A 7,750-nucleotide genomic window follows, 5' to 3' on the forward strand; every position below is an offset into this window, starting at 1 on the left:
CAGCGGGGCCGACGACGAGGAATACGAAGCTGGTGGAGGTGCGCGAGGCCTACATACTCGATCTCATATGGTGAAAGGCGTGCCGCCCTCGTCACAACTTCCCGGCGTGGAAACCCAGGCCCGATGACCCAAGGTACACTACTGGAGGCCGCGGCTTTGCCGAGTGTTCGGCAAAGAGCCCTTTGCACTCGGCAAAGTCCGCTCGGCAAAATTTTTCTCGGCAAAGGGTCTTTGCCGAGTGCTTTTTATCGGGACACTCAGCAAAATAAAAAAAATTTTGCCGAGTGCTTGGGGCGGCACTCGGCAAAATATTTTCGGCCATTGCGGCGCCGGCCGTTAACGGTTATTTTACCGAGTGCCCGACCCAACACTCGGCAATTTTTTTTTATTTTTTTTAAAATTACTTTGCCGAGTGCCTGGGCTGGGGCACTCGGCAAAGTTTTTTTTTATTTTTTTTAAAGTACTTTGCCGAGTGCCCCTGTCCAGGCACTCGGTAAAGTTTTTTTTATTTTTTTAAAAAATTACTTTGCCGAGTGCCCCTGCTCAGGCACTCGGTAAAGTTTTTTTTTTTTTAATAATTTATTTGCCGAGTGCCCCTGTTTAGGCACTCGGCAAAGAATTTCTGATTTTTTTTTTAAAAATACTTTGCCAAGTGCCTGGGCAGGGGCACTCGGCAAAGTACTTTTTTAAAAAAAATAAAAAAACTTTCAGGGCCCAAAACTGCAAGCAGGGATGTTCCAACAAAACAGCAAGTTTCTAGGATTTCTATATACTCCTTTCTTCTTTTCTATTATTTTTGTTTCAAATTTATAATAAAAAAATGCTGTGCAATGGAAACGATCTTGTCTACCTGCGATGTACCTACTATCAAGCGGAAAACCAGAGTACTAGGAAAAAAGTGCCCATTTTCAAATAAACTAGGCCGCGCCATCTTGATCACCGATGTTATTTTATTGCGCTATAGTTAAACAATAGAGTATTGAAGCTCAATAAGGAGCTCTAAGGTGTTTGATATTTTATCTCGTTTTGTTTGGCTGCTGTGCTCTCGTTCTGTAGTTCAGCAATGTCACCCTACGATGACAAATTTAGAAAGCATAATAACATGATTACAGATGGATAGCATGGAGGAGAAATAAATGTAGCTTATATAGCGGATAAGATCATAAGGGTACAAAAGCAGTGTCGACAATAAGTAATAAGAACTACATCAATATTTAGTAGAAAATAAATAAAGGTAAGTTGTTATGGCATTCTTTAATGACAATCTTCAATGAAATATTAGACAAAATAGCATATGTACTTACAGATATGACTGTTGTAGCAGCCAAAGACAAGCCTCTGATTTATGCTGATAAACATGAGAATGCTCTTAAGAACTCAATTAAGTGTTTACTATTGATTAGACGGGAAGGTACATTGCAACTACACATTCAATCCACGTCATCTTCCTTGTACGTAATCAATATCTGAACACTAACTTAGGAATGCCTACCTATCGCCAGAGCAGAGATGCATTTGACCCCTTCCTGCATGTTGTTTTTCCTCCGACAAATCTGAGTGTATCCAGCTTTTATATGTCTCTTTGGCTTATGAGTGGCCAATGATAATACCTACAACTTTGAAACCATGAACTGAGACCAAGGAAAACACAGTGTCTAATCGTACCAAGATAAATGTGATGGAATGCCTTAGCTCAAGCTGTAATTCTTAACATGACTTCTGCAGGCTAAATTAGCACATTCAGATAATTTTAGGCATGCACCAAGGTCATATTGTCACAAAGCTATAAGCATATGAAGACATATTATTATACTATATCTTAATCTGATAACCATTCAGGAACTCCTCCATCTAGAAGATTTAGCTTTTCACTTTACATAAGACTTCAGTTGATTTAATAAAGTTTGATGCAAATTATAAGTTATAACAGATTTGTTAGTGTGGATACAAGTTAATTTAATAAGTAATATAACATACTAATGCTGATAACCTACTTCTGGGCTCTAATTTACAGCACTGTGTATCACTACAGTGCCAAGGCAAATGTCGAGCACATTACGCAGCTGTTTGCATATCCTGATATCAATGCATTGTAAGGTCCAGATGTCCATGTGTGGCAATGCTCTCAAAAGCTGAACAACATCAAATACTGTCTATTTAATAGATTGCCAGCACCTGGATGCATGATGCCCTTAGTTGATTGACAAATCATTTGAAATCTTCATTGCAATTTCAGATTTAAAAAAGTAATAGTGTATATTTAGAACTTCATTAACAAAATTGTCAAAATATGACCTCTTGCAGTGACTGATTTTTTAAGTTAGATGTGCTTGGATATGATTAGTGACCTCCATTATCTTCATATAAAAAAGTCTATGTATTCAAGAAATCATTTTTTTCACCTCTAAACATCACAAGCCTCAACCTTAGCTGTCAGTGGCTGCACCTGAGTGCTATTTTGGCTTTTTTCCGTTTCTACAATAGCTAAAATTCAGATGCTTTTTTAGTTAGAAACTGTAAGCAGGCAAGGGTGCAAGGCAAAACTTAGAAATGTTAGATTAAATCAAATTCAGAGTTCATGTTCTCTAGGTAGTAGCCTAACCGGAAATAATGTAACGATCTCAAATTAATGCCATAAATAGTAGTAGAAAAAAACATATAGTGGCTTGGTTACAGAACAGTGATTTATCGGAGCAAAAATTGAAAATTGTATCATATACTTTTTGGTTTGTAGTAAGAGATGCAGAGGTCGTTGAGTATATTTAATAAGCTGAACAAAAATGTGTAAATTGAAAAGATGGACAAAGGGCAAAACTGCATTAGCAATACCCTGGACGGCTGGAATCAACACTCCCACTCCTATTTTTTTCGGTGGAGATTATTGCTCACTGCACATGGTCTGACAGCCTAAAGATTGCCTCGGTTTATACCTAGCAGAGACAAAGAAATATTTTTATTGTTATTTCTTCCATAGAACTGCTTCCATAGAAACAACGGCACGATAGCCGACAATCACAACGGCACGAAGGCCGATAAGCACAACGGCAAGAAGGCCGACAAGCAGAGAAGGGGTTGATATACCTTATTCGTTCTCGTACCCGGTTCGGTGACGGTGAGGGCGTCGGCGGGACGGCCACGCAGAGAAGACGGTCGAGGAACGTCCTCCTCCCCTCCACCTCGGCTTCCTCCCCCTCTCCCCTTCTCCTCCTCCTTCCTCTCCTCCTTCTCCTTCTTCCTTCTCCTTCTTCTTCCTTTTTCTTCTCCTTCTTCCTCCTTTTTCTTCCTTCTTCTTCTTCATTCTTCTTCTTCCTAGTACATCCTCCTCCTTCTCCTTCCAAGACGGACGCGGGCAAGGCTGGGGAGGGGCGGGCCACGGGGATGGCCGGGGGCCGCGGCGATGGGTAGGGGAGGGGTGGCCTACGCTGGCCAAGGGGATGGGCTGGGGGCGCGGCGTTGTGGCGGGCGGCGCGAGCGCGGTGGCGCACGCGGAGGCGCGCGTGGGCGGGAGGTGGCGCCCTTGGAGGCGCTGCGGCGGGCGGGCGGCGCTGCGGGGGGCGGGCTGCGTGGAGGCGCGCTGCGGCGGCGGGCGGCGCGGTGGCGGCGGCGCGGCGCGTGCGGGGGTCGGGGGCACGGGCGGCTGAAGATAGGGTTTGGAGGGAGGGGTGAGGGTGGGCCGGTTGGGCCATTTAGGCCGCGGACGTTTTTTTTTTGGATTTTCTTTGCCGAGTGCCCACTGGGCCGGGCACTCGGCAAAATTTGTTTTCATTTTTTTAAAAAAAAAACTTTGCCAAGTGCCATCCTTGGGCACTCGGCAATTTTTTTTATTTTCTGAAAACAAATTTTGCCGAGTGCCTCCTGGGCCCGGCACTCGGCAAAGACATTTTTACCGAGTGCTCCCCATGGCACTCGGCAAAATATATATATATTTTTTGATTTTGGACCCAAATTTTTTTGTGTAGCCTTGTGACAATATTTAAAGCTCTACTCTAAAATTTGGTGAAGTTTTGACTTTTTTAGGTATATTTCATTAATTTATTTCGTTTCGTTGATTTTTTTAGCGTATTTCAAATTTGAACTGCAGGTCCATGGAATAATGGAATTTGGTCATCGAAAAATTGATATTCATGATATTTAGCGTATGTTGAGGCCGTATCCAGGGAGTCACATGAAATCTTGAGCATCTCGTTGACGTAACATGTCGAGTTAGTTGCGGGAAAAGTAAATTTAAATTATATAAAATCCAAACGAAGTCCAAAAATCACGAAACTTGTGGAGGCGTCGTGTTATCTCATGTGGAGGATGTGGTAAAAATTGTGAAGATTTCGAGCAAGTAGTGACGTCGGATGCCAAAAACGAAGTGATCACATGTGGAGATGTCTGGGTTTTTGGCATCCGACGTCACTACTTGCTCGAAATCTTCTCAATTTTTTACCACAGCCTCCACATGCGATAACACGATGCCTCCACAAGTTTCGTGATTTTCGGACTTCGTTTGGATTTTATATAATTTAAATTTACTTTTCCCGCAACTAACTCGACATGTTACGTCAACGAGATGCTCGAGATTTCATGCGACTCCCTGGATACGGCCTCAACATACGCTAAATATCATGAATATCAATTTTTCGATGACCAAATTCCATTATTCCATGGACCTGCAGTTCAAATTTGAAATACGCTGAAAAAATCAACGAAACGAAATAAATTAATGAAATATACCTAAAAAAGTCAAAATTTCACCAAATTTTAGAGTAGAGCTTTAAATACTGTCACAAGGCTACACAAAAAAAATTGGGTCCAAAATCAAAAAATATATATATATTTTGCCGAGTGCCATGGGGAGCACTCGGTAAAAATGTCTTTGCCGAGTGCCGGGCCCAGGAGGCACTCGGCAAAATTTGTTTTCAGAAAATAAAAAAAACATTTTGCCGAGTGCCCAAGGATGACACTCGGCAAAGTTTTTTTTTAAAAAAAATGAAAATAAATTTTGCCGAGTACCTGATGGCTGGCACTCAGCAAAATCTGACGGTAGGTGGCCGCCGTCACGGTCCGGCTAAATTTTGCCGAGCGCCTGACTTTGCCGAGTGCCTAGCCGAGTGCAAAATTTTGCCGAGTGCTACACTCGGTAAAATATTGCTTTATCGAGTGCCACGATATTTTGCACTTGGCAAAGTATCAGGCACTCGGCAGAGTACAGTTTTCTAGTGGTATGGGCAGCTGATCCGAGCCACCGAGAGGGCTGCCGCCATCATCAACGAGAGCCACCGGCACGAAGATGACCTGATACTGCAGTACATCACCAACGGGCGCGCCTACGAGGAGCTTGAGATCATCGGGGACGACCAATGAGCTAGATCTAGATAGGGTCATTAAGATTTACTATATCTATATAAGGCAGCGTGTGTAGAGAAGTAGCTAGGGCATTATTAGTTAATGGGTTAAGTCCAATTTACACCCTCCAACTTACAGCAAAGTTCGGATTTCAACCTCGAACTTCAAAACCGGACAACTTTGGCCCTCCAACTCTCGAAAAAGTTCAACTTTCAACCTTCTGGGCGGTTTTGTGGGTGAACAGTAACTTTTGATATTTTTGGGTGGCGCCGAAATTTTATATTATTTTTTCAAGCATCTTAACGTCCTCAAATGAAAAAACTCAAAACTACAAAGTTGTAGATTTCGTCGAGTTCTACAATTTACATATAAAAATTATCTTCATCCGACATAGTATTGAAGGGTTTTCTATTTTTTGAAATTTGAGTCTCATCACGCGATAAAATATGGTGCTGAAATTTTATATTATTTTTTTGAGCATCTTACTGTCCTCAAATGAAAAAACTCAAAACTACAAAGTTGTAGATATCATCGAGGTATACAATTTACATATAAAAATTATCTTCATATGACATCGTATTGAAGGGTTTTCTATTTTTTGAAATTTAAGTCTCATCACGCGACAACATTGTTTCACGCGTGATGAGACTCAAATTTCAAAAAATAGAAAACCCTTCAATACGATGTCGGATGAAGATAATTTTTATATGTAAATTGTAGACCTTGATGAGATCTATAACTTTATAGTTTTGAGTTTTTTCATTTGAGGACAGTAAGATGCTCGAAAAAATAATATAAAATTTCAGCACCATATTTTATCGCGTGATGAGACTCAAATTTCAAAAAATAGAAAACCCTTCAATACGATGTCGGATAAAGATAATTTTTATATGTAAATTGTAGACCTCGATGAGATCTGCAACTTTGTAGTTTTGAGTTTTTTCATTTGAGGAAGTTAAGATGCTCGAAAAAATAATATAAAATTCTGACACTCCTGAAAATATCAAAAGTTACTGTTCACCCACAAAACCGCCCAGAAGGTTGATAGTTGAACTTTTTCGAGAGTTGGAGGGCCAAAGTTGTCCGGTTTTGAAGTTCGAGGTTGAAATCCGAACTTTGCTGTAAGTTGGAGGGTGTAAATTGGACTTAACCCTTAGTTAATTAATGCAGTAGCTAGGGGAAAGCTTTTCTTAAATCAAGAAGTTCCTCCAAATTTTGTGTTCTTTTTATAAGCTATAGCTAGGCAACTGCTCCGATACTCCTCTTTTTAAAAACTGCACCGATCTCAAAGCAACTTGTCTTACTAATTAATTTTTCTTAATTATTTCTCTCTTTGGGCCGGCCCATCCAAGCCTAGCTCATGTCCAGTCGTGATCCACGCACGCTCTCCTTTTGGCTTTCACCTTCTCGGTATGCAAACTCGATTGCTGCTAGCTAGTTCCGGCATGCCGTGAGGTCATCTTGATCCATGCACGCACGCAAGGCAAGTGGCTCCTTGCATTTGTCGCCGGAGGTGAGGCAGCTGCGGCCACCGCGGTGCGGTTGGGCCATGCGACAGGCCGCAGGGCTCCAGATGGACGTGTTGTATTATGTCAGTACGTGTGCCTCTACCTCATCACGCTCGGCACCGGCGGGCTCAAGTCCAGCGTCTCGGGCTTCAGCATCGACAGTTTGATGAGCGTGCCGCTATATGGTCATTTTCATCTTCTTCAACTGCTTCTTCATAAGCGCCAACACACTCCTCGCCGTCACCTCTTCGTCTATGTTCAGTACCATGTCGCCGGAGCTGGGCCTATAGCACCTGCACCGGCTCCATGCTCATCGCCATCAAGTCTTCGTCTCAAGCACCAGGGGACACCGCTACAAGCGCAGCTCCGGGAGTCCCGTCGTGCACACCCTACGTGTCTTCCGCCCTGTTCGCTTAGCTTATAAGCCGTATTTTTTCAGCCAACGAATAATATTTTTCTCTCATAACAAATAAGTCAATAATACTTTCAGGCATGGCTTATCAGCTAAGCGAATAGGACGCTTCCTGGCGCCTGAAGCGGACATGAAGCAGCCGCTCACCCCCTCCACACTGCGCGAGAGGTTCGCGTCTGCCGTTGTCTCCTTCGACGAGTAAACGGGGCCACCACCGAACAAAAAGGATCTGGGAGTTAGACCTGGACACGGGCTGGGCTGGACAGGCTGGGCTCACGTGGAAATCAAGAGAAAAAATAATTAATTAGTTAGATTTCCTGACCTTTCGGATTGCTAACCTACATTTTATCATTGGTTTTCAGAAACGGAACATTCAAATCAAGTAGATGTTCTAAAAAATCCACTTCTTTTCCAATGCCGATCATACCGAGCGCTTAGAAGCAGAGGTACCACCCACGGCTTAAGTGGACAAACAAGGCAATCTAAGAATTTTTGTTTT

The 7,750-nt window shown here is 42.5% G+C and overlaps 1 long non-coding RNA gene across 2 annotated transcripts; it reads right to left on the reverse strand.

Moving 5' to 3' along the window:
- Positions 1–1,238: 1,238 nt before the first annotated feature.
- On the reverse strand, positions 1,239–3,181 carry LOC136526935 (uncharacterized). Of its 2 annotated transcripts, none has more exons than XR_010776639.1 (4): positions 3,082–3,181; positions 2,830–2,930; positions 1,493–1,610; positions 1,239–1,348 (listed from the first exon to the last, which is right to left on the reverse strand). It is a non-coding gene; the product is annotated as an uncharacterized lncRNA (long non-coding RNA). The 2 variants fall into 2 exon arrangements; XR_010776638.1 differs by having other exon boundaries at positions 1,493–1,616.
- Between the last annotated feature and the right edge of the window lie 4,569 nt (positions 3,182–7,750).

Source organism: Miscanthus floridulus, chromosome 19 (genome assembly GCF_019320115.1).
Source record: "Miscanthus floridulus cultivar M001 chromosome 19, ASM1932011v1, whole genome shotgun sequence".
Classification (NCBI taxonomy): Eukaryota; Viridiplantae; Streptophyta; class Magnoliopsida; order Poales; family Poaceae; genus Miscanthus; species Miscanthus floridulus.